Source organism: Scyliorhinus torazame, chromosome 16, assembly GCF_047496885.1.
Source record: "Scyliorhinus torazame isolate Kashiwa2021f chromosome 16, sScyTor2.1, whole genome shotgun sequence".
Lineage (NCBI taxonomy): Eukaryota > Metazoa > Chordata > Chondrichthyes > Carcharhiniformes > Scyliorhinidae > Scyliorhinus > Scyliorhinus torazame.
This window is the reverse complement of record NC_092722.1, coordinates 64,064,369-64,091,456: the sequence shown is the minus strand read 5'-3', so window position 1 is coordinate 64,091,456 and position 27,088 is coordinate 64,064,369. Positions and strand designations below refer to the sequence as shown.

The following is a 27,088-nucleotide window of genomic DNA, read 5'->3' as shown; positions in this document are numbered from 1 at the left end:
CTTTCAATTTAGTTATTTGTAACTGTATTTACTGAGTGAAAACAAATAGTTTCTTGATGGTCTTTTGGGAGTATGTCAGTATATTCATATGTGATAATGGGACAGGCTGTAAAAATAGTTTGCTTGCCTGAGGCAGAATTATTGCTGGGTAAAGTCAACAATATAGTCATCATGCAACCCCGTTATGATTCTCTTGAAAGCACATTATGACAGGCACATTTATCTGATTGACATTCTCAAAGCAAGGCCAGTGGAGTTTTCCCTCTTGTTTTGCCTCGTCCAATGTTGGAACCAGCTCTGGCGCTTTGAAGATTGAGCTCCTTAAGGGGATTATAAAAATACTTGTGACTTCCACTTTGTTTCACATTTGAGTGATGATGGAAGCGCAGCTGCAGGAGTCGCACAGCCTGTGAGACAGAGAGACCATGACATTCAGCTCCACAGTGCCTGTTTTTCTGGTATGTGTACCACGTGGTTTCCAGGGACGAATACATCTGATGTTGACCACACTGGGCGCCATTTTGGTCAGAGTCCAACACAGGTAGGTAGAGGAAGAACATTGTGATATCAATTACTGCTGTGATACATTGGGGCCGTTTGGAGCCGAACACTCCAGCTAATGTCCTCTCTTAAGCTTCCATGGTTGACCTTTGTGTTCATCAGGCAGGAAGGACAATCCCATCAGTTCTATTTAAAAGTATCAGAAAAGCAAAAATAGGAGCAGGAGGTGGCCAGAGTGCCAGGGTGGCAGTGAAAGTTTGCCCAGGTGCCAGGGTGGCACTGCCAATGGTCAGGGCCCAAGGGGTCCATGCCCATGAAAGGAGCGTGGAGGGGGTTTGAAGGGTGGGTGTGTGTAAGTTTGGGCCTCTGGGAGGTTAGAGGTGATGGGTGGGGGTCCTGGAGGGATGTGGCACTGTAAGGACTTGGGGGGGGCATCCCCAGGGATCCCCAGGGATCCCTAAGCAGGGTGCCCTCACTTCCGGGGGTGTGAGGTAGTGCCCATGTGTGTGGGGGGTGACATTGCTCATGGGTGGGGGGACGACCCACAAGTTCACTTTGAGATCTGGGCACCCTTTCAAAATGGCGGCCCCGTCTCTGAGTTCAGTTCCCTGGTGCTAAATCTCACTCAAAATAACACTTAGAAATTTTTGGGTTGAATCGTGCCTCACATTTCATTCTTCTAAACTCCAGAAAATAAAGGACAATTCCTCCATCCCAAAAATTAATTTAATGATCCTTCAATGCACGCCCACTATGGCAACTCTATCTTTCTTTAGGTGATAAGTTGAAAAGTGCACACAATGCTCCAGGTGTGGTCCCACCAAGGCTCTATACAATTGCAGTAAGACATCTTCACTCCAATACTCAGATCCTTATGTAATAAAGGCCACCATACCATTTGCATTCCTAATTGCTTGCTGTACCTGCATGTTAGCTTCCAGTTACTCAGGGTTTTATAGCCTCGACATGGTGTGTCGAGCCACCCAACTGGTCTGGCGAGCCATTTAAATCTCCATTCAGTTTGGGGGATAGTCCTATCCAGGTCGTAATCAAGGACATGTAAGTCCCTTTGAAGGTCAACACTACTCAGTCACGCACCGGTTAAGACAGTGTTTTTCAAACTTTTTTTCTGGGGACCCATTTTTACCAACCGGCCAACCTTCGGGACCCACGCCGGCCGACCTTCGGGACCCACGCCGGCCGACCTTCGGGACCCACGCTGGCCGACCTTCGGGACCCACACTGGCCGACCTTCGCGGCCCACGCCGGCCGACCTTCGCGGCCCACGCTGGCCGACCTTCGGGACCCACGCCGGTCGACCTTCGGGACCCACGCCGGCCGACCTTTGGGGCCCACGCCGGCCGACCTTCGCGGCCCACGCTGGCCGACCTTCGCAGCCCACCATTTTCTTTTACTTTGTTTGCTGCTGACAAAATGGAGGAATCGCAATCGTGCCCAAAGCACGTGACGTTCAGGGGCGTCTTCTCCTCCTTCATTCTTCAGCAGCAACAGGGGCAGCGGCGGAAACAACTGCGGCAGCAGCTGGGGCACTGCTACCAGCACCAATGTTGCAGATCAGACTATTGACGTCAATATTAGCCAATGCCTTGGCAAACAGACTAGGCCAGAAAGGCTCAATGGTCACACCAGCTGTTTTAATCAGGGCATTGAGTTTGTCTTCGTTGACGGTGACTTCATCGTCGTGCAGGGTGAGCGCGCTGTAGATACAGGCGAGATCCGAGATGGAGGCCATGCGCTGGAACTCTGCGGGTGGGTCCGATGGTGCGAGACGCCGGGGGGAATCTCGGCCTCAGCTTCATTCAGAAGAACCGAGCACTTCTGAACAGGACAGAGCGAGCAGCAGCCGGCTTTTAACAATGCCGGCTGTGAGCGGCCTTCAAAAAGGCCTCAACCTTATAAAAAAACGCGGCCGCACTGCGTGTGCTGCCCGCTCATTGGTGTGCATGCATAAAACTCTGCAGTGCGGCCACATTTTTTTAATATGGTCACAGCCTTTTTGAAAGCCGCTCGCAGCCGACATTGTTAAAAGCCGGCTGCTACGGCTGTTGCGCATGGATTTGTGCAATCGAGAGCACCACGAAGGACGGCTCCGCGACCCTCCCGACACATACCCATGACCCACCTGCGGGTCGCGACCCTGACTTTGAAAATGCCTGAGTTAAAAAATACTCTGGGATGAATTGTCTGGCAGCGGGATTCTCCGTTCTCCCGGTAGCACACGCCCACCTGTGGGTTTCCCGGCAGTGTGGGGTGGCCACAATGGGTAATCCCATTGGCCGGCGGCAGGAACGGAGAATCCCACTGCCGGTGATGGCGTGTTGCCAAGGATCATGTGGCTGGGGAGGAAGAGAATTCATCCCTCTGTATTTCACGATCTACTTTCAGGTTAGATGCTGATTGATTTCTACTAGCTCATGCTGTGACTGTAGAAATGTTCGGTGGTTTCCAAAGTTGGGTTGGTGCCTACACGGAATGGTGCATGGAGGCAGGGAGTGGTGCATGGAGGCAGGGAGTGGTGCATGGAGGCAGGGAGTGGTGCATGGAGGCAGACAGAAGGTGGATTTGCATTTTAAATTTGTTGATGTGGATAGAAACCTCAAATCTAACCTGCTTTGTCCTGGGAATCCCGACCATTGCAGCAAGGCAAAGGCAGTCTCAGAGAAGGCAGTCTCAGAGAAGGCACATGCCTTTACAGCACAGTTTGTGGGCCAGGAGAACAGGAGTGTTTCCCTGCTGGGCCCTCAAACCCTCCCAACCCTCCACTATCAGACCTCCACCTCCATACGGAGATTCCCCCAGGGAGACAGGAAGTCCCGCATTGGGTCATACCCATACAGATTCAGACTTCTCCCAAGGGTTGGACACTCCACTTCCTGGGATCCGGAATCTGACTGCCCCCCACCCCCCGCACCCGCTTTCCTCCATAGAGTTAGGGTTTAGATTACTTGGTCCTAAGGTCCACTCTGGAGCGCTGCCTCCGGAATGCTCCCTCCAGACTGTAAGCTTGGAGTTGTAACTCAATAACATGCATGTTTCTTTCATGTACACGGCCTTGTAAGCATCAGAGGTAAAATCTGAAATATAACGCAAGTGAAGGGATTTCATTTCCTCCACATTCATTGGTATGTGACTGTAGGCAGTTTATGAAATGAAATGAAAATCGCTTATTGTCACAAGTAGGCTTCAAATGAAGTTACTGTGAAAAGCCCCTAGTCGCCACATTCCGGCGCCTGTTTGGGGAGGCTGTTACGGGAATCAAACCATGCTGCTGGCCTGCCTTGGTCTGCTTTCAAAGCCAGCGATCTAGCTCTGTGCTAAACAGCCCCAAAGTTGGGTTGTCATGAGACATGTCAATACCTAGTACCCTGGCAGCAGTGCATGATATTAAAGGAGCAGTGGCAGCACGGATATGATGTTGGCCGAGCGACAGGAAACAGAGGGTATTGATGAACAGTTGTCTTTCAGACTGGCAGAAGGTATATGGTGGAGTTTTCTCAGGGGCGGAATTGAGACCAGTGCTTTTCATGATATATATATATTAATGACCTAGATTTGGGAATTTCAAAATTTGCAGATGACACAAAACTTGGCAATTTGGTGAAACGAGAGGAGGAAAGTGATCGATTTCAAGAGCTGGTGGAATGGGCGGACATGGGGCAGATGAAACTCAATGCAGACAAGTGAGAAGTGATTCATTTTGGTAGGAAGAACACAGAGACAATAGAAAAGAAAGGATAAAATTCTGCAGTGGGTGCAGAAGCAGGGGGCTCGGGGTGGATATGCGCACTCTTGATTGAAGGTGACAGGACAGGTTGAGATTAATAAGGCCAACATTATCCCAGATCCATTTGAGAAAGAAAAGCAAGGAAGTTATGATGAATGTTTGTAAAAGACGAGTTGAGCCTAAACTAGAGTATTGTGTCCAATTCTAAGCATCACACTTCAAGAAGAATATGAAAGCTTCGCACAGAGCGCAGAAAAGGTTTACAAGAATGGATCCGAGTGCAGAATGTCAGAGGCCTGGATGGATTGGAGAAGTTGGGACTGTTGTCTTTGGAGGAGAGAAGGATGTGGAGTTTATGTGGAGCTATTCAAAATCATAAATGGTCTGGATAAGGGGAAACTATTCCCATGAGTCGAAGTGTTGAGGAACGGGGAACATTGATTCAGGATGAATAGCAAAAGAACCAAAAGCGACGGGAGGGAAGTGTTCCTATGTTGCAAGTACAGATCCAGAATCCTCAACCGTTTGGATCTGGAATGTACTGTCTGAAATTGTGCTGCGAGTCGTGGTTTTCAAAAGGGAATTGGATAACTATCTGAAAAGAAAAAAACAAAATTGCAAGGCTCAGGGGAATCGGACAAGGCGAGTTGCTCTCGCAGAGAGCTATCAAGGACACAAAGGGTCACGTGGCCTCCGGCTGTACTGTAACCATTCCCAAATTCTATGAATCAGCCATGATCCTTTCATCCTGCAGCAGTTGATTGTAACATCTGGATTTGAGTCACTATGGGAAATAAAAGGTTGGCTACTGGGCATCAAGGATTACCCACTGAAAGATTAGCTCATGCCTGCCGTGTACAATCCACACACACTTGGGCGGCATGCGTACAATGTGGGCCACACGAAAGAAGATAAAGAAGACTAGTGGCATGCTGATCTCTACTGTACTGGAGGAGTTCTGCAGTACGAGACTGAGTGGGTGATGAGATTCACAGTGCCCAGCGGCACCACCTCACCATCATCAGGCCCTTACCACCATAAGACCATAAGACTATAAGACATAGGAGCAGAATTAGGCCACTTGGCCCATCGGGTCTGCTCCGCCATTCAATCACGGCTGATATTTTCTTCATCCCCATTCTCCTGCCCTCTCCCCATAACCCCTGATCTCCTTATTAATCAAGAACCTATCTATCTCTGTCTTAAAGTCACCCAGTGATTTGGCCTCCACAGCCTTCTGTGGCAAAGAGTTCTACAGATTCACCACCTGCTGGCTGAAGAAATTCCTCCTCATCTCTGTTTTAAAGGATCGTCCCTTTAGTCTGAGATGGTGTCCTTTGGTTCTAGTTTTTCCTACAAGTGGAAACATCCTCTCCACGTCCACTCTATCCAGGCCTCGCAGTATCCTGTAAGTTTCAAAAAGATCTCCCTCATCCTTCTAAACTCCAACGAGTACAGACCCAGAGTCCTCAACCATTCCTCATATGACAAGCTGTTCATTCCGGGGATCATTCTTGTGAACCTCCTCTGGACCTTCTCCAAGGCCAGCACATCCTTCCTTAGACACAGGACCCAAAATTGCTCACAATACTCCAAATGGGGTCTGACCAGAGCCGTATACAGTCTCAGAAGTACATCCCTGGTCTTGTATTCTAGCTCTCTTGACATGAATGCCAACATTGCATTTGCACCGCCAGCTATATAATGAGCAGCAGGTGGACGAGAAAAGGAGGAGGCAACCAAGGCAGTGCCTAAATGGCCACGCCATCCATGATCCACTGGTTTACTGTACAGCCAGTGAACCCCAATTCAACAGCCCCCAGCCACACCCCTCTCTGTTACTGATGATTGCGTGTCCACTTGACCATAATGCAAAATAAATAGATACCAAAGAGAAACAATCCAAATCATATTTTTAAATCGATGCCTACTGCATACAAACATCAATTACTCACCCCTGTGCATTCCCTTAGTGCCTGTCAACCATGTGCCTTTGTCTCCCTTAGTGCTCCAACGCTGTGCTACCCCAGGGGTTGCAGCATGGCTGGTGGAAGGCTGCTGACTTTCACTGGGCAAGACTGAAGATGTCCTTGCAGGATGACCTTCATTAGCTCTGGCCTTATAAGACTGCACCCTCTAAGCTGAGAGGCATCAGAAAGAACATGGGCAGTGTGGCAGGGATGGGAGGATAAATGCTGTCATTGTGAGCAGGTTTACAATCCACAGAGAGGCATTGGCCCTCAAGAGTGGCACCTTAGGAACCCCAGAAATGTGTTGGGGTGGCACAGTGGTTAGCACTGCTGCCTCTCAGCGCCAGAGCCCCAAGTTCAATTCTGGCCTTGGGTGACTGTCTATGTGGAGTTTGCATGTTGCCGCTCCCACCCCGTGTCTGCGTGGGTTTCCTCCAGGCGCTCCGGTTTCCTCTCATAGCCCAAAGATGTGCATGTTAGGTGGATTGGCTATGCTAAATTGTCCCTTGGTGTCCAGGGATGTCCCTCCCCCAATTCTCCACCCCCAATGGGCCAAGTTCCCGTCTGTGTGGTTGACATGAGGGGCAGGATTCTCCGCAATCGGCGCGATGTCCGGCGACCGGCGCCAAAAACGGCGCGAATCAGTCCGGCATCGCGCCACCCCAAAGGTGCGGAATTCTCCGCATCTTGAGGGGCCGAGCCCTCACCTTGAGGGGCTAGGCCCGCGCCGGACTGATTTCTGCCCCGCCAGCTGGCGGGAAAGGCCTTTGGTGCCCCGCCAGCTGGCGCGGAAATGACTTTGACGTGCGGCGCATGCGCGGGAGCGTCAGTGGCCGCTCACGGCATCCCCGCGCATGCGCAGTGGACGGGGTCTCTTCCACCTCCGCCATAGTGGAGACCATGGCGAAGGCGGAAGGAAAAGAGTGCCCCCACGGCACAGGCCCGCCCACGGATCGGTGGGCCCCGATCGCGGGCCAGTCCACCGTGGGGGCACCCCCGGGCCCAGATCGCCCCGCTCCCCCCCCAGGACCACGGAGCCCGCCCGCGCCGCCTTGCCCCGCCGGTAAGAGAGGTGGTTTGATTCTCGCCGGCGGGACAGGCATTCCAGCAGCGGGACTTCGGCCCATCGCGGGCCGAAGAATCGCCGGGGGGGGCCCCGCCAACGGGCGCGGCGTGATTCCCACCCCCGCCGAATATCCGGTGCCGGAGAATTCGGCAACCGGCGGGGCGGGATTCACGCCAGCCCCCGGCGATTCTCCGACCCGGCGGGGGGTCGGAGAATCCCGCCCGTGGTCTCAGCGGTCGGGAACCCGGTGTGGCTGCTGCGGACTGTGTTCGCGCCGCCACAGTCGGGTGGGAGCCGTGCTGCTTGCGGGCGGATGGGGGGCTTCCGCAAGGGCTAGTGGGACTGGTGGGGGGTGGCCAGTGGGTGGTCAGGGGGCACTATCCGGCAGGTCGGATCCGCGCATGGCTGGAGCCATGTTTTACGGTGCGACCGCTGCAGGTCGTCACCGCGCACATGAGCGATCGCAGACCCGGCCATTCTCCGGCTGTGTATATCGTGGGAGCTGGGAGTTTTACTCGGTGTGGCTGCTAGCCCCTCACCAGTCGCAGAATCGGTGAGGGGCCGGCGCCGGTTGTTTTGTCGGAAAACGCCACAGTTCCTCTGCTGGCATCAACACGTCGTCTCAAAAACGGTGAAGCCAGCCCGTTAACTTTGGATTTAAAAAAAGACAAATTGGAATATGTTGTTAATAATGAGAGACTGGCTGTGGAGAAGCAGAGATTTCGATGACCACATATACCAATCACTAAAAGCTGGTGTACAGGTACAAAAATTAATCAGAAAGGCGGCTGGAATATTAGCTTTTATCACAGGGAAATTAGAATTCAAAACAAGGGAAGCAAAGTCTCAGCTGCGGAGAGCTTTTGTTAAATCATATTCGGAGTACTCTGGACACGGCATGTAAAAAGCAATCTGCTGGCCTGCCTCAAAAAATATCCTCTCTGTTCTTTTGCCAATTATTTTAAATCTTTGTCCTCTAGCAACTGGCTTTCCTGTCATCGGAAACAGTTTTACGCTTGCTAAACTGTCAAAACCCTTGCACAACCTTCATTGCATTTCCCTGATTTACACTCTGATCCCTTCACGATATTGAATTGAATTGGTTAAGCCCTTTACAAATCCACGCTGACTATGTCTGATTGTCTCACGGGTTCACCATTTCCATCCTGTCTCATCGACTCTCGGGAGTGGAATTCTAACTGGACAGGTGTGAAAAATAGATGATGGCAAATCACCAACGCATTTACCCTGGGCCTTACACCTAATTACCCTTCTCACTCAATTCTATGGGCTGGAATATCAAATGCAATGTAAGGTGAGCTGTTGATTCACTGACGCTTGCTTTGCCCTACTTTCCAAGACCAATTTCACCTCCCTGTGGTTTACTCACAACTGAAGGAAGACTCATTTACCATGAATTTCTTGGTTTATTCCTTTACTGGTTGCCATTAATTAGTTTCCATCCAGTTTATTCATTTTTAATCAGTGAGGGAATCAAGGGTGATGGGGATAAGACAGGAAAGTGGACTTGAGGATTATATCAGATCAGTCATGATCTCATTGAGGGGCGGAGCAGACTCGATGGGCCGAGTGGCCTACTTCTCCTCCTATGTCTTGTGGTCTTATGGTCTTTGCCCCTTCCTTGAAAGGGCTACAACATTTGATATCCTCCAGTCCTTTAGTATCATTTCCATTAAAATCATACATAGACGTGGGGCTGGATTCTCCGTCGGTGGGATCCTCCGCTATGCGCTGGCAGCGCACTCACGCCCGCGTATTTCCCGCAGACGTGCGGTTGCCCACAATGGGAAACCCCACTGGCTGACTGCTGGGATCCCTCTGCCGTGGCAGGATGGAGAATCCCACCCTGATAGCGCCAGGGACCCGGGTTCAATTCCGACCTTGGGTGACTGTCTGTGTGGAGTCTGTGTGGGTTTCCTCCGGGTGCTCCGGTTTCCTTCCACAGTCCAAAGATGTGCAGGTTAGGTAGATTGGCATGCTAAATTGCTCCTTACTGTCCAACGATTAGGTGGTGTTACGGGGTTACAGGGATAGGGCAGGGAGTCAGCCTAGGTTGGGTGCTCTTTCTAAGGGTTGGTGCAGGCTCGATGGGCTGAATGGCCTGCCTCTGCACAGTAGTATTCTATGGTTCTATTACTCCAACTCCTTAAGTGCTCTGTAATGCATGCAATCTGGGCCTGTTCCATTTCTACATTCAGTCTTATTGACTTTTTAATTCCATTTCCTTTGGAATATTTATTTTCATCAATAGTTTATTTTCACACCTTTTGGAATTACTCCTGCAGTCCCACTTTCTCCTTTGTTAAGAAATCCAGGCAGAAAAGAATCTCTGTCATTTGCAAGTATAAGGGGGTGTCTGTCCACCATTCTGACTGACATTAGGGAATGTACAACATGATATTATCCCATTTCTTGCTTTTCTCAGAGAGCTGACATTCCACTCAAATGATGTCTTGTCACTCAGTGATTTACTTGATGAATCAGTTGCCTCAGGTTCCCTCTTCTGTTTTAGGGATAATGTTTGAACTTGCCACCTGAGTGTAAAACGCGTATTGTCAATAGATTTGATGAGAGCTGTTACAGTGCAGTGGCATCAGCGGCAATCTGACTGGGAAGATGCAACGTGTAGTTGTGGGAATGGCGGGCTCACTTCCTCTTGTTGTCATAACTGCTTTGCCAACATGGCACCTTTGAAGAGGCACAATTCCCACCCGGGCTGAACACGAAAAAGACCAAAGCCAATGTCACTGGCCCTCATCGCAAACCCTGTAACTTTGACACCCGTCTCCGTCCATGGTTTTAGGTTGAAGCAGATTAATTGCAACTTCGATGAGTGACCTTGAAAGGTGAAAATTAATTGCTCCCTCAAGGATGAGAAAAATGATTTACATTTGAATGACCAGAAGTCAGGACGTTTGTATCAGATACAGTAATAATATTTCATAGATCCTTTTGCATAAAACCCAATTCCACATTTTGCGCCCCGCACCACAAAGCAATTAATGCGCTTATTAATGCAAGTGGCTCCCGGAGAAAATTATATTCATTCAGATTGAGCCATATCTGTCCACATTGTGTCAATATGAACTGAAACCAGTTTCACCCCTGAAGCTCCTCCAACAAAATCAATGGGTTTGGAGCCTTTAGGATTGCATTGTCTTCACACACTGGTAATGAGAATATTTCAGTGATGTGGCAAGACGTGGAAAAGTCAGCTACAGCCGCGGCAATACTAATCAAACCACTGACTTAATTCAATCGACAAGGGAGTACTCGATGAATGGCAGGACACTAGGAAGCTCAAAGGATCAGAGGGATCTTGGGGTGCTTGTCCACAGATCCCTTAAGGTGGCAGGACAGGTTAATAGAATAGTTAAGAAGTTATCTGGGACACGTGCCTTTATCAGTCATGCCATAGACTATAAGAGAGGGCGGTCATGTTGAAGCTGTACAAGACTTTGGTTAGGCCACAGCAGGGGTTCTGTGTTCAGTTCTGGTCACCGCATTATAGGAAGGATGTGATTGCGCTGGAGAGAGTGCAGAGGAGATTCACCAGGACGTTTCCTGGGATGGAGCTTTTGAGCTATGAAGAGAGGCTGGATAAGTCAGGTTGTTTTCTTTGCAGTGGAGAAGGCTGAGAGGGAACCTGATTGAGGTTTATCAGAATATGAGGGACATGGTGGATAGAAAGCAGCTTCATCTCTTAGTTGAAGGATCATTAAAATTGGGGCATAATTTTAGGGGGAAAAGCAAGAGGTTTAGAGGGGATGTGAGGAAAATAAATTTCACCCAGAGGGTGATGGGAGGATGGAATACATTGGCTGGGAGGGTAGTTGAGGTAGGAAAGATCACAATTTTTAAAAAGTACTTGGACGAGCACTTGAAATGTCATAACATTCAAGGCGATGGCCAAGTGCTAGGAAGTGGGATTAGTGTAGATTAGAGTCTTCTTTTTTTGTCGGTATAGGCTTGATGGGCTGAAGGGCCTCTTCTGTACTGTATAATTCTCTGATTCTAATTATTTAATTATTAGTTATTTAACTATGTATCATCTCTGAACCTTCTGTGTCATTGCTCATATTGAGTTGGTTTGTGTGATGTTTTACAATCTGGCCTTGACAAGCCACCAAATCAACCATCAACCCTGCTGCCAGGTGACCATGAGGACGTTCACTATGCTCAGTGGGATGTCGCTCTTCAGCAGCTACAGTAGGGCTTCTTTCTGGCCTTGTCTCTGCAAAAGATCCCTCTCATGGTTCACACCTGCAACAAAGGATTACTTTCCCTCACCACAATGAGAGGAGAAGGCGGGGGTGTTGTTGGGATGGATATAATTATGATTTATTTTCCTGTTTTGCTGAAACTCCATGTTTATTCTTGTCGAAGTTCACTGTTGGGAATGCTATTGGAAGTGGAAGGGGTACATTTATAAATTCTTTTGGTTGGGAGATCATTTAAATTGGAGAGAAATGTTTTGCATCATGGAGTTGGAAAATACAAAATGTGGAAAATAGCCAATAATAAAGAAAATCCTCCTGTATAAACATTTCACAACTTCTTCGGACACGCTTGCCTTTATTGGACCGTGTGTTTTCAATGGAAAAGTAACTTTAAAATGATAGCACGATTGACTCAACCCCATATATGGGGATTTGTATGCTTGTGGACCCTTGTACATAATTGGTTCCCATCCTGTTGGCAACTGGCTGTTCACGTTACAAGTGACCTACAATATATTAAAGCTCACAATTAATTTAATTCTGTTTATCCTCCCACTGTTACTGTTAGCTTTCAATGGTTGATAGATGTTTTCTTGGTCTTCAGCTTCAGGCAGTTGGTAGAAAACAGGTTAGTGAACAAGGCCTCTGGTTTTTAAATAAGAATTATTTCCTAGGATGTGGGTGTCTCCTGCAAGGCCGGCATTTGTTGCCCATCCCTAATTGCCCTTGAACTGAGTGGTTTGCTCAGCCATTTCAGAGGGGCAGTTAATAGTCAACTACATTAGCATGGTGGCACAATGGTTAGCATTGCTGCCTCACAGCGCCAGGGACCCAGGTTCAATTCTGACCTCGGGTGACTGTCTGTGTGAAGTTTGCACGTTCTCTCCATGTCTGCGCGGGTTTTCCTCCGGGTGCTCCGGGTTCCTCCCACAGTCCAAAGATGTGCAGGCTAGGTGGGTTGGCCATGATAAATTGCCCCTAGGTGTGGTTACGGAGGTAGGGTGGGGGATTGGGCCCAGGTATGGTGCTCTTTCAGAGGTTTGGTGCAGACTCAAAGGGTCGAATGGCGCCCTCTGCACTGTAGGGATTCTATGATTTGCCGTGGGTCTGGAGTCACGTGTAGGCCAGACTGGGTAAGGATGACAGATTTCCTTCCCTCAACGAAATTAGTGAAGCAGATGGGTTATTACAGCAATTGATGGTAGTTTCATGGTCCCCCACCATCAATATCCTGGGGGTTACCATCGAAAACTGCACTGGACTAGCCATATAAATATTGTGGCTACAAGTGCAGGTCAGAGGCTAGGAATCCTGCGGCGAGCAGCTCACCTCTTGACTCCACAATGTCTGTCCTCCATGTACAAGGCACAAGTCAAGAGTGTGATGGAATACTCTCCACTTGCCTGAATGAGTGCAGCTCCGACAGCACTCAAGAAGCTTGGCACCATCCAGGACAAAGCAGCCCACTTGATTGGCATGTCTTACACAAGCATTCACTCCCTCCACCAGTGATGGACAGTGGCAGTTGTGTGTACCATCTACAAGATGGGCTGCCAACTCACTAAGGCTCCTTAGGCAGCACTTACAAACCCACAACTGCTGCCATCTAAAAGGACAAGAGCAGCAGGTACCTGGGGACAACCCACCTGGAGGCTCCCCTCCAAGTCACTCACCAGGAAATATATCACCGTTCCTTCACTGCCGCTGGGTCAAAATCCTGGAACTCCCTCCCTAACAGCACTGTGGGTGTACTAGTCCTCGGGGACTGCAGCGGTTCAATAAATCACCTCATCACCACCTTCTCACGGGCAAATAGGGATGGGTAACAAATACTGGCCTAGCCAGCGAAGACCACATTCCATAACTGAATAAAATATTACTGAGACTAGCTTCAGTCAAAATTCGAGATTTATGAAGTGAATACAGCTTCCACCAGTTGCCACAATGGGATTTGAACCTGTGGCCCCAGAGCATTGCCTGGCCATGTGGAATACTAGGCCGGTGAAGGTATGTTATTGCACCTGATTTTCCTCTCTACTGGGTTCAATAACACCCACCCCATGAGCTTTGTACATTATGGATGAGTTCCTGCACATGTAAACGTTCTTCATATCAAACCGCCCCATGTGGGCTGTTAACTGGCTGTGTCAGTCTATCAGGTGTGGAGAGGATCATGTACCCAGACTCTAGGATGATCAGGGGCCCAGTGCTGTGCCATCAGAGGAAAGAGGAGAGTTTTTGTGTGATAAACTTTAGTTTTAGAAATATTTACTAGCGAGTGAGGAGCTGTCATGCCAACCATATTTTAAGCAAATCTTTTCTGCTGCAGTGCGATGGTGGTGGGGGGGGGGGGCTGAATATTTTTGGTGAATGGCAGAAGGATTTAAATAATGCGGAAAAAGGAGACTGATAGACAGGCGCAAGAAAAGTTATTATTAAGATTTTGGCAAATATTATGCAAAAAACCCTCCTGTTTTCAGATTAAATGCAAAATCTATCAACCATTCAGTCTGATTGACATGGTCTCATTAAGTAATATGAAAGTGAACACTGCTTTAAATACTAGCAAAGTAACACTGGCAGTGTTAGGGAAGAGAATGGCTGGTCTCCAAACAAAACTCTTAGAGCTGACTCATTCATCATCCACTCAATTCTCACAGTTTATTAGCAGATGTTGTTTAATCTCTGAGGAACAATATGATAAATGTAGGCAGCTACAGATGGTCTTTTGAAGAATCCCTCCTCCTTCCTTTCTACATATCTTTGACTTTCCTTCGCAATCAGGGAGAAGACACCGTGATGGTTCTCATCATCACATGCGTCGAGCAGCTTGGAGCGCAATCACTCTGCGTTCCACCCGCCACCTTGCACAAATTCCATTAACTCTCCGAGGTTATTTTTACCAACCAAATGCAGAACCAGCAAAATATTTAGGATCACCATTTGATTATTTGCTCTAATGCACAGTCCAAAGTTACCCAAAGGATCCTCCAGAGTTCCAGCAGTTTGTTGGCTAAAACCCTGGGGGGATACTAGAAATTGTTGGAAAATAATGGGCGGGATTCTCCCAACGGGAGTTTAAGTGCCGACGCCGGAGTAAAAACCGGAGTGTTTCACTCCGGCGTCGGTGCCCGTTCCCAGACCCCTATTCTGGGGCCTCCGTGGGGCTGGTAGGGACGTGGCCCGATTTGCAGGGATCTCGGCGTGGCGTCGGAGATCTGGCACCACGTAAATGACGCGGCACCTTGGGTCCTGTGCATGCGTAGTTGGGCTGGCGCCAACTGGCGCATGCGCAGTGGCCGTCCTCCCCCAGGCCGCCCCGCACAACAATGGCGCAGGAAAGGAGGCCCACCGACAGAGAGGCCGGCCCGCCAATCGGTGGGCCCCGATCGCGGGCCAGACCCCATCGGAGCCCCCCCCCCCCCACAGGCCACCCCCCGAGCGTTCCCGCCCGCAGCGACCAGGGGTGAACGGCGCCGGCGGGACTCTGTTGTATTGGAGCGGCCGCTCGGCCCATCTGGGCCGGAGAATCGGCGGGGCCGCCGATTCCAGCGGCCCACGGCCGGCGCTGCGCCAAGCACGCCACCGCAAATGGCGCCGTTTCTCCGCACTTTGGAGAATCGCGCACCAGCACGGGGCGTCGTGGCACGGTTGCTCCGATTCTCCGGCCCGGCGCGGGGCTCGGAGAATCGCCCCCAATAGATTTCACCCACAATTACTTTCATTTTCCAGACTGGTGTTAATGGGGCAAGACCTTTACGTGTCCCTTGTAGTGTATGTTTATGAGGGATTGGGAGGATAGGAACTCCCTACTCAATTACAGTTTTTATTTTTAAACTTAAAGTACCCAATTATTTTTTTTTCCAATTAAGGGACAATTTAGCATGCCCAATCCACATAACCTGCACATCTTTGGGTTGTGGGTGTAAAACACGGGGAGAATGTGCAAACTCCATATGGACAGTGAACCATTGCCGGGAGTCGAACCCGGGTCATCGGCACCGCAATACCAGTGCTATCCACTGCGCCACGTGCCGCCCCTAGTTGAGAGCAGATATAAGTCTGGCAAAGTATGGCCATTGGGCAAGTTAAGGTACACTAACATCTAGGACAGCCAGGGTGTGGGTAGAGACCGAGCTCTTTAAAGAAAAAGAATATTTTTTAAAAACGATTGGATTGTTCACCGTCCATAATGCGTTGAGTAGACTTGGCTGTGGCGAGGGGGAGGCACGTAGACCCTCAGTAATGGTGAGGGACCAGATTACCCACCTGAATGGGGCAGCTACTCATGGCACCCGCACCCACCAGCTCCATGCATGTGAGGCACTCTTCCACTGCCACCATGAAGTCTGGTAGTGCACCGTTGGCACCACTGGCATCATCCGCAAGCACCGGGTGGAATTGTGACCGATGAACCAACACACAATTTTGTTACTTACATATTAATCAGCTACAGTTCCAAATGTGCATTGATATGAAAGAGGCAATACATTCTTGGAGTGCCAGAATTCTCCAGCCGTTCGCTAGCGGTGGGATTCTTGCGGGTCTCCCGTCAGCGTGGGGTGGCTTCAATGGGAAATCCCATTGACAGTGGTGGGAGTAGAGAGTCCCGCTGCCAACAAACAGCGCATCGCCTCCCACTGCCAAGAAACACACGGCAGGGAGGCCGGAGGATCTCACTCGAGATCTTGCTCATAAAGCAGATTTTCGCAACACCTTCCTGATGCTTACATCAAAAATGCATGAATGGAACCTGCAGGAACAATTGCAAAGTACCAGTTAACATAATAATTGATGAGAGAATTGCAAGCCGCGGAAAAGAGGTTAATAAATCTATTTGGAAGTTGAGTGATTGCTTTTAGTACAATTGCATTGAGATTGAGCCGGGGAGGATGCAAGTCAGTGTACAGCCTGTTTTTGAACCTTCTGTAGGCCATTTCAGAAGGCAATTAAAAGACCGGGTAAGGGTGACAGATTTCTTTCCCTGAAGGACATTAGTGAAGCAGATGGGGTTTTACAACAATTGATGATAGTTTCATGGTCACCATTGCTAAGACTAACTTTGTATTACAGATTATTTTAGTTCTTGAATTTAAATTTCACCAGCTGCTTAAATGGGATTTGAACCCCTGACCTCAGAACATTATCCTGAGGCTCTGGATCCCCAAGCCAGAGACATTACCACCACTTCTGTTAATTGTTAAAATAACAGATCTCAATTTTACTTCTAAGTGGCTACATCCCTTTAAATTTACCCATCAACACCCACATGAATATGATTGGCAACGCCCCACTGCAAAGCTCTCAAAACTAGGCCCAAATGCTAGTCCCCCACACCATCTGAGTGAGCTGACTCCTGAAGACCAACCTACTTATTCCTGCTCAAAGGCCTGATTGAAACGGTCTACTTCACTCAGTCTGTTAATTTTCTGCAACAATTCCACTATCCTCTACCTGTCACTACTTCTTCCATTGTGTTCTATCAGAAATGTTTTTGACTGCAGGGCACCACCAGCACTTTCTACGTACCAGGGCACGGGACAAGGGAATGCCAGCAGATGTAGACAGATCCTGTGCCACCTGTACCACTGGGTATTAAAGAGGAAAGCCCGATGTTGGGCATCAATGGTGCACGGAAGGAAGGAGGAAAATAAATCCAAATAATGGCAACCTACTCCTTTACCCCAGACATATAAAGATAGCAGCCCTCTGAAACACATTGGCCCTGGACTGTCCCAACACGGTTTAACCTTTGGTTAACTCCATGGAGGAATCATCCAGACACCGCATGGTGAAATAAAAATAGAGAATGCTGGACAAACTCAGCAGGTCTGTCAGTGACTGTGGCAAGAATTACAGAGTTAACGAGCGCGATCTACTGGCCGCGTTGTGCCCGAAAGGCAGCGTGGCTGGTAGATGCCGGGAGATCCCTCTTCCGGTATCTACCCGGCTCACCATGCTCGCGAGATCTAACGCAATCTCACGAGATGTTGTGATCTGAATTCTGCCCATTGTGGACGGGTTCATTATCTGGCCAATCTGCATATTAAAACGAGGCAGCTGGTCTCATTCTATGCACTCACCAAATCTACTGAGACGTGGGATCTCGCCTCACAGACCGCAGGTGAGCGCCGTTCAGTGCTGGTGTCCCCACAGATGGAATGGCACTGGGGGGGGGTGCAATTTGGCTTGATCACACCCAATATTTTGTGTCCCGATGACTCTCTTCATAGATGTTTCCAGACCTCCTGAGTTTATCCAGCATCTTCTGTTTTTATTTCAGATTTAAAGCATCGGCAGTATTCTGCTTTTGGTGAAATAGTGTGTTCTGGGCCCAAATTTAATAACCTGCTCAAGTACATCAGGTAGATCATGGCAGGGTCTGTGAAGACTGCGTGAATCTCCAAAAAAGCGTCAGGCAGCATCGATACTCCTCATGCAGAAATCCCTGAAAATTTATCTTAGGAACCCTTGAAGTGAATGGATTTAAAGAAACTGATTTAAAACTGATTACTGTATTCACTGACGACCATTGTTACATCAGGTATTGGAACTGTTTCTGAAAACTTTGGAAAAAGAGATTCACTTATTTCAATTCAAATAAACAGCAAGGAGCGACAGATAACATGGGCTTTGAAATCTTCAAAGTGACGGACAGTGCCAAAAGCTCTCACTCTGTTTAACAGAGAGGTACAGCTGCTGAGAGTGCAACAGTATGATTCACATTTCCCCCAAGACATAGTCAAATGCTCTCTCACTGCAGAGTGCCTGACGCTTGACTAATTGCTCCTCTCGAGCACTGTCAGTGTCTAACAGGGGGTTATGAACACGAGTGACTGTCAGTGTTCATGTGATCAGGAAGTTACAGGTCACTGCAGAAACCCACACTAATAAGTCCAGGACGGTGGCTGATCCTTGAGAGGAAATGAGTTTATTAAGATTTTTTTTTGAATGGGAACATTCGACTCACTCGGGCTGTTATCAATTCCCATCCAGCTGGGAACTCCAGTAAGGTTTCAGACGCTGATGCTCTGAGCAGGATGTCTTGTTTCCAACGTTCAATTTTCTTCTGTGAAAAGTGGCTTTGCTCAGAATTGAGAAATCCTTTACTCCCGACGTGAGAGCAGTTGGAATTCTATAATGAAGGCTCTTCACAGAAACTCAAACTGGAGAGATAATGGCAGTTTTCAAGAGGGTCTGGATGACTTTTCTCTTCTTTCTGACCCTTTTCATATAATAAATCGTAAACAATTAAATGACTCCTTTTATTTATCTTTCTCACCCACATTTAGCTCCATATTTCTGCAGTGTTGTTCAGGCAGTGACCTACAATATGTGGGACGGGGTGCAATGGGATATTGGAATATTTTCTTCAGGCAATGGAACATTAGGATATTTCCTTTAGCTGTTCTCAGTATTATGTAGGTGAACCACTGAAGCAAGAGTTTCACCAGATCATCAGCTTTGATTTGGGCCGCTAGCCTCTTTGCTTTGATGGGGAAAGTGGCCACTCCAATTATGACCTTCCTCTTCCTCCTCCTCCTACTCTTCCCATGGTAACAGAGATCGTTGACATAGGTCAGACACACTACCTGGCGCTGGAATGGCCACAGTAACCTTTCAAGGCTGAACATCCGTCAGTGCTGTGATGTACACTAAGTTCATTCAATGTTCTGTTGGTCAAGGTGTTGTTGACACAAACATGCACATCTTCAGCAAAGGTGACCAGTGGCTGACCAGGCAATGTGTTCACAGTGAGGCACAAGCTTGTGCCACTGGGTGTGATAGCATTGTGGTTACGTCACTTGGAACCCCCACCGATGTAACCCCCACCTATCGGCACTGCCCTAGCACTGCCCCCTTGGCACTGTGATATTTGCCAGGTGGCAATGCCAGGAGTAGTTCCCAGGCAGAACACTCACCCCACTGATTGATACACTCACCTGAGCTGCTCAGGGAGCTCTGCTCACCAGATGGATGCCCGGGGACACCAGTTATGTTTCAAGCCAGTCTGCTCTCACGCTGACGTGGATGGGGTTTCTTGTGGGAGGGGGTGATAGTGGGATGTGGTGATGATTGGAAGGGGGGGGGTGATAATGGGGGAGTGATGATTCGGGTGTAGAGGCCTGATGATCATATGCTACTGCAGGGAAATAATGTCCCCCATGTTCAGCATTACGTCACTGGTGGGGAAGAGGACAATCTTTTCTCGCGTTTGAAATGCGAATTGGACATATTGTGGGATTTTCTGTTACTGTCACCAAACTTGCCAAGCAAAAACAGGAGCAGAAAATCCCCGCCATAATTTATTTTGACTGTACAAGAGCTAGCAAAGCAAACACTAAATGATACCCATCTTAACTTTAACATCTAGAATTAACATGAAGTAAGCATGAATTAACTGGCAGACTGTGGTCAGATTTATGTTCTAAATTGTGCGTTAAATGGGTGGTACAGCTAAGCCCAATTTTACCAATTTACTCAAAAGTTCATTTCAATTTTAGAGACCACCCTGAGTCACAAAGTTCTTCAAACTCTATCTTTCTCACCAGGAATTTTCACTCCTCCCCTTTAGAGAGCGAGTCACTATTCAGGCACACTGGGCGGGATTCTCCACTCCCACGCCGAAGTGGCCGCGCCATCGTGAACGCCGTCGAGGTTCACGATGGCGCAGAACGGCCCCGGTCCCGACCGATTCAGGCCCTGACAATGGGCCAGTATCGGGGCCGCGTCATCTACACGCGCCAGGCCTTGTCACCCGCATAGATGACGCGGCCGGCGCCAACCCGCGCATGCATGGTTGCCGTCCTCTCTAACTCCGCCCCGTAAGAAGATGGGGGACGGATCTTGCAGGGTCGCGGAAGGAAGGAGGTCCTCCTTCAGAGAGGACGGCCCGACGATCGGTGGGCACCGATCGCGGGCCACCCCACATTCCAGGTGAAGCCTGGTGCAGGATCCCCCCTCACCCCCCCACAGGCCACCCCCCCAACGTTCACGCACCGCCCACGACTGCAGCGACCATGTGTGGACGGCGCCGGGGGGAACCCATCCGGGCCTCAGAATAGCGGGGGTGCCGGAGAATCGCCATTTTTGGTGTCTCCGGCGATTCTCCGGTCTGCGGCCCGCGAAACTCGACCGGGCCGTTCCCGCCGCTTGGGAGAATCGCGGGAGGGCGTCGGACCGGCGTCCCCAGAAATTTTGGCGGCCCAGGCGATTCACCCAACCATCGTGGGAGTGGAGAATCACGCCCACTATTCCTGAACTCTTTCAGCTTTGCACTTCGATCCAGCCTTCTTGGTCTTTTCTTTTCTAGCTGAACCGCTTTTCCTCTGAGATTGTGTTCCACCGGATTGTTCAGGCTCCAACCTCTATTCGCAGACACCATCCCAGCTCCCCAGCTGAGCTGCTGCCAACAACGACTGTTCACTGGTTGGACCCTTCAACATTCTGAAGCAGCTGTCCAGGAAGCTGGAAAAGGAACATTCGCGGCCTGTCTCCCTCCCCGGTGCTCTGTGCAGATGCCGGAGGCCCAACCCCTTCAACTAGGTATCGGCCTCTCCAAGAAGATACAGAAACAATTGCCCAATACTATCAGAAAATAAGACAGCTGAATCATTGCAACACAGCAGCTAGTCTGAATCAGCATTCACCCTCCCCCTGGACAAATAGTTCCCAGTATATTTAACTTTCCTGTCCCATATCCCTTCTACACTTTTCCAAAATACACCTGTCCAATCCAGTTTTGAATGGTAACAGTTTCTTTCTCACCTGCTAAAAATACCTGAACCAAGATCCTCCTTGCTTTGCTGCCTGAGATCTCCAACTCAAATCGCAGAATCATAGAATCCCTACCATGCAGAAGGAGGCCATTTGGCGTACCGACTCTGCACCGATCCTCCATATGAGCACCTACCTAGACCCACTCCCCCACCTTATCCCCGTAACCCCACCTAACCTTTGGACACTTGAGGTGCAATTTAGCATGGCCAATCCACCTAACCTGCACATCATTGGACTGTGGGAGGAAACCGGAGAATCCGGCGGAAACTCATGCAAACACGGGGAGTCACCCAAGTTCGGAACTGAACCGGATCCCTGGTGCTCTGAGACAGCCGTGTTAACAACTGTGCCACCATTCTTGGAATCCCTGACCCTTCAAACACGACTCTGCAACTGCTGGAGACAGCGTCCGTTCTCTTCCCTCTCCCGCCCTTTCATTTCGAAGGTATTGCTGAATGATCTGCAATGTTATGGCGAGAAAGTGCTTCATTTCCCCAGGAAACAAGTTGCCGCTGTCTGTTTGCTGATATCATTTTGCTCAGTTTCAGGTCAATTTCATCGGCATGCGATTCATGAAATCACAATCAGAAATAGTGCTTGGAGATGGAAAAGATTGATAAAATACGAGTCAGTCAATCGCATGTCATTGGAGTTGTGAATTTGAATTTGCAGTATATCGGCATAAACCTGAGAGAGTGGCGCTTGTCTCGCGGGAACGGAAAATGTCAGGGTTATAATTAGAGGCTGAAGAAAAGAAGAAAAACTGGCAACAGTTTCATTTACCCCGAATGACACATTAACAATGGTCTCCATTACCACTTCCATTATTATGTTGCTATCCAGGATTCAAGGGTGACAGGGAGTGCAGGGATTTTACTGTACTGCTTTGGGAGTGAGTACAATGACGGGAAGCATAAGAATATGCACAATAATGTTATGCTGGAGTGAAATCTCGTGAACACAAATTACATGGAATATCAGCACTGAATCGTTGTTCTGAGGGGTTCTTGTAGTCTAACCACAATTCTCACTGAGGACAATAAAGCAATAGATGTACCTGTGACGAAAATTGTGCGATTTACATCTAGTTTCATTTTACTCTTACAGTAAGCTACAGCCACTAGTCACCTCACTTGTAAATAATGACAATAAAAGTACTTGGATTCCTCTGGCTCCTTTTATAACTTCAGGATGTCCCAAAGCTCTTTACAACACTTGGTCAGGCATATTAATAAACTGGCAACTGTCCCATTCACAGCCTGCATTGACTGATTGCAGAGTGGTTGCAGTGAAGAGACCAGTAGCTCTTCTGCAGCCTGCCTGGAGGTTTAAGGGCAGCTTGGTGGCACAGTGATTAGCACTGCTACCCCACGGCGCCAGGCATCCAGGTTCAATTCCGACCTTGGGTGACGGTCTGTGTGGAGTTTGCCTTTTTTCTCCCTGTCTGCGTGCGTTTCCCCGGGTGCTCCGGTTTCCTCCCACAGTCAAAAGATGTGCAGGTTAGGTGGATTGGCCATGCTAAATTTTTCCTTAGTGTCCAAAGGTAAGGAGGTTAGGTGGGTAGGTGGGGTTATGGGGATGGGGTGGGGGAGTGGGCCATGATGGGGTGCTCTTTCAGAGGGTCTGTGCAGCCTTGATGGGCCAAATGGCCTCCTTCTGCACTGTAGGTATTATAATGAGGTACGTTTCGTATGATCCTATTATCTGCTGAATGAAACTCATGTTGCAAAATAATTATATTTCGGCTACTGCCTCAGAGTCACGTTTCCTATTCGTCCCACGTAAGTCCAGAAAAATAAAGGCAGTATGAAAAGATGAAATTGTTCTGGGAAGAAACGGTGCTGCGCTGGTTAGCTCTGTTGCCTCATGGTACCAGGGACCCGGGTTTGATTCCGACCTTGGATGACTGTCTGTGTGGAATTTGCACGTTCTCCCCTTGTCTGCGTGGCTTTCCTCTGGGTGCTCTGGTTTCCTCCAAGAGTCCAAAGATGTGCAGATTAGGAGGATTGGCTGTGCTAAATTGCCCCTTGGTGTCCAAAGATATGCAGGTTAGATGGGATTACGGGGATAGGACGGGGGACTGGGCCTAGGTAGACTCGATGGGCCGAATAATCTCCTTCTGCATTGTAGGGATTCTGTGGATTCTATGAAACTGAACCTGATATTGTGAGGGAGACAGAGCTGGGATTAATAAGTTATTCTATTTATGTCCATTTCACTGTCTGAATTCTCTTTCCAATCTCGTCCACCAGGGACGGGAAGGAGGGTTGAGGGGAGGGCGCAGGGAGATGGCAAAATCCAGATCAATCCCTGAAATAGCCTCACCCAGTTAGGTCACATCATTTGAGATTAACTAGGTTAGACGCACAGGAAATAGTGATACTCAGATAAGCTCCATGTCTCATGTTGATCCAGGATTGGGGTGGTGGTAAAGCTCAGAATTCAACCACAAACTGAATAGAAACAACCACATTGAGATGATATCAATTTGTTCTGTGAATAGCATAATGAATGATGGAGTTATGGTAAATACCAGGGGTTTATCCTGACAATTCGCTCTAACTTAGTCATTCTTGTTATGTCTCATATCATAACCGCATTGGCAGACAAAGGCACCGCAGTCGGCCCTGACTCATTTATCTACTAATTATGTTATTCACGTCCTGTCCTTGTCCTGAAGGATAGAATGGTGCTAGGTTACAGCCTTGGGGATGATTTGCTTCCGATAGCTTTCAGAGTGGCTCTTTCTCACGTGTGAGTCACAGAAGTGTGTTCCAGTAGGATGCACAATCATAGAACCGAACCTGGGACCGGCCTCACCAGATGTGCGCTCTCCAGCTGGACTCACTGGATAGGGCCAGTTGCATTGGGAATCTGGCTGATTTCCCCACTTTCCTCCACCAGCCAGACCAGCAGCTTCCTTGAAGCAGAGAGATCGGTTCCCTGACTCTGAAATGAAATGCGAATGAAAATCGCTTATTGTCACAAGTAGGCTTCAAATGAAGTTACTGTGAAAAGCCCCTAGTCGGCACATTCCGGCGTCTGTTCGGGGAGGCTGGTACGGGAATTGAACCGTGCTGCTGGCCTGCCTTGGTCTGCTTTAAAAGCCAGCGATTTAGCCCAGTGTGCTAAACCAGACTCTGAGCAGCTGGATCAGCACTGCTTGAGAGTCTGTCCTGACATTCTCTGGTTTGCAACACTTGGGAGGTTCTGGTCGAGATTTTCTATCACCGAAATACTTGGTGAATACCATTTACGCATCAAGCACTTATTAATCATATGGTAGACAGTTAGATGCATTTAAGGGTGATTAGAGGAACATCTCTTTCCCTTGAGATTGAGGTGAACATTCACTTGGTCTCATCTCATCATTTTCATGAATGGACTTGGAGCAAGTATATGATGGACCCTGAGTGTGGTGATTGTATTCATTAATGAAGATGTGAAACTGCATCTTTATACTCGGGCTTCCAGCAACCACCGCTCTAATGGAAAATAGAATGCGTGTGGTTTAAATGGTGAACAATTTTCTGTCACCCATTTTTGCCCTACGATAGGGGCGGCGCAGTGGTTAGCACTGCTGCTTCTCACGCCAAGGACCTGGGTTCAATTCCGGCCTTGGGTGACTGTGCGGAGTCTGCACCTTCTCCCCGTGTCTACGTGGGTTTCCTCCGGGTGCTCCTGTTTCCTGTCATAGTCCAAAGATGTGCAAGTTAGGTGGGCTGGCCATGCTAAAAATTGCCCCTTGGCGTCCAAGAGTTAGGTGGGGTTTCGTGTATAGGGCGGGAGCATGGGCCTGGGTGGGTGCTCTTTCGCAGGGTTGGTGCAGACTCAATGGGCCAAATGGCCTCCTTCTGCACTGTAGGAATTCTATGATAATAGAACCATCCCATTAGTCGACCTTGGGCAATGAAGTGAAATTTGTGCAGTCTGGCCTCCCATGTCTCACCGTACTGATATGGAGTACGCAAACCCCTTCCCCACACAAACCCCTTCCGCACACTGGGACTTCTGCCTGCCAAATACAAGGGAGGAACTCTGGATCCCTGGTCAATCCGTTTCCAAGTCCTCTCCATATACTGGGCTGCCAGTGGCGGTTGGCATTAGCTGGCAGTAAGTAATGGTAAACAGCCCCAATCGAGTCAGAGGGCCATCAATTCCCATTCCCTCAGGTCAGCACTAATCACTCACTGAACGCCTTTCCATGCAATCAGCTGCCTCAATCCTGGGGACACTTCCATGCCCTCAAGACCCTTCACCGTTCTTTTAAACTGGAGCAATACGCTCGGCATTGCATTCCCACACTGAGGAGCGGTGAACAGCCAACAACCTGGCCCAAGGTTGAGGCTTGTGTGGCCTTGAGGGAATGAAGAGGAGTGTAATCTTTCCAGGATTCTGTGGAGAATTTGTTCACAAATGGAAAAGAAACAAATTATGATTTACCAGCACTGGAGGAATGTAAGTAAGTCATAGAACACATTTCAAGTCTCAATAAATGACTTTGGTCACATTCAGGAACATTACATTTAATTAATGCTCCCACCTGCACCCCCACCCAACAGATTTGCCTGCACAAAATTATTTAAACTGAAGGAAAGACGAATGAGAAAATCTTGGCGAGTAATGATATAGGGATGGCAAGACTATTCATCATTCATCTCATCCTTTCTCGTTCCCCCCCCTGCAAGGCCAACTTGCTCCTGGGTTTCTGCTGATGTTGTTCTTTAATGGTCCGCTAGGAGGTGCAATTGTGCACCCCCACCCCCCCCCCCCCCCCCCCATTCCCTCACACTTACCTCCCCCATTTGATTGGGGGAGGGGGGGTTACAGTTTGCAGCTTTGTCCTGATGGTGCAGTGCGGAAGGAGTCACCAACAGAAACATGCACACATAGGTACTGCGACAAGATCAGCGTCTCACACGGTCACCCTCACATTTATCGACCAGTTTATTTGCTGACACTGTCGGATAAAATTTACAGAATAGAAAAAAGCTACTGAGCTCAACGCATACCGTTGTTTATGCTCCACATAAGCTTCCTCCTCCCTTAAGATTTCAATCACCTCCTATCAACAAATCCTTTGATTCTTTTCCCCGCAGCTTCTCCTCAAAATGCATCTCTGCCATTCACCTCCTTGGAATAGCGAGTTCCACATTCTCTGCACCCCCTTGTATTCTCTGTTGGATTTATTAGCGACTGTTATGCATTGGTGCCTCCTGGTTCTGGTCCTCCTGTCAGGTGAATCTCTGTGGGAGAGAGGGGGCGCGATTCTCCACTCCCACGCCGGTTGGGAGAATCGCCTGGGCCGCCAATGTTTCTGGGGACGCCGGTCCGATGCCCTCCTGCGATTCTCCCAAGCGGCGGGAACGGCCCGGTCGAGTTTCGCGGGCCGCAGGCCGGAGAATCGCCGGAGACACCGAAAATGGCGATTCTCCGGCACCCCCGCTATTCTGAGGCCCGGATGGGCCGAACGGCCAGGCCAAAATGGCGGGTTCCCCCCGGCGCCGTCCACACCTGGCCGCTGCAGTCGTGGGCGGTGCGTGAACGCTGGGGGGGCGGCCTGTGGGGGGGGCGAGGGGGGATCCTGCACCGGGCTTTACCTGGAATGTGGGGTGGCCCGCGATCGGTGCCCACCGATCGTTGGGCCGTCCTCTCTGAAGGAGGACCTCCTTCCTTCCGCGGCCCCGCAAGATCCGTCCCCCATCTTCTTGTGGGGCGGACTTAGAGAGGACGGCAACCACGCATGCGCGGGTTGGCGCCGGCCAACTCGCGCATGCGCGGATGA

At 49.3% G+C, this 27,088-nt stretch overlaps 1 protein-coding gene across 3 annotated transcripts in view; it reads left to right on the top strand.

Annotated features, from left to right (window-relative positions):
* LOC140392851 (ephrin type-A receptor 8-like) overlaps positions 1-27,088 on the top strand; it is a 667,123-nt gene that overhangs the window by 336,076 nt on the left and 303,959 nt on the right. The window lies entirely within an intron of this gene.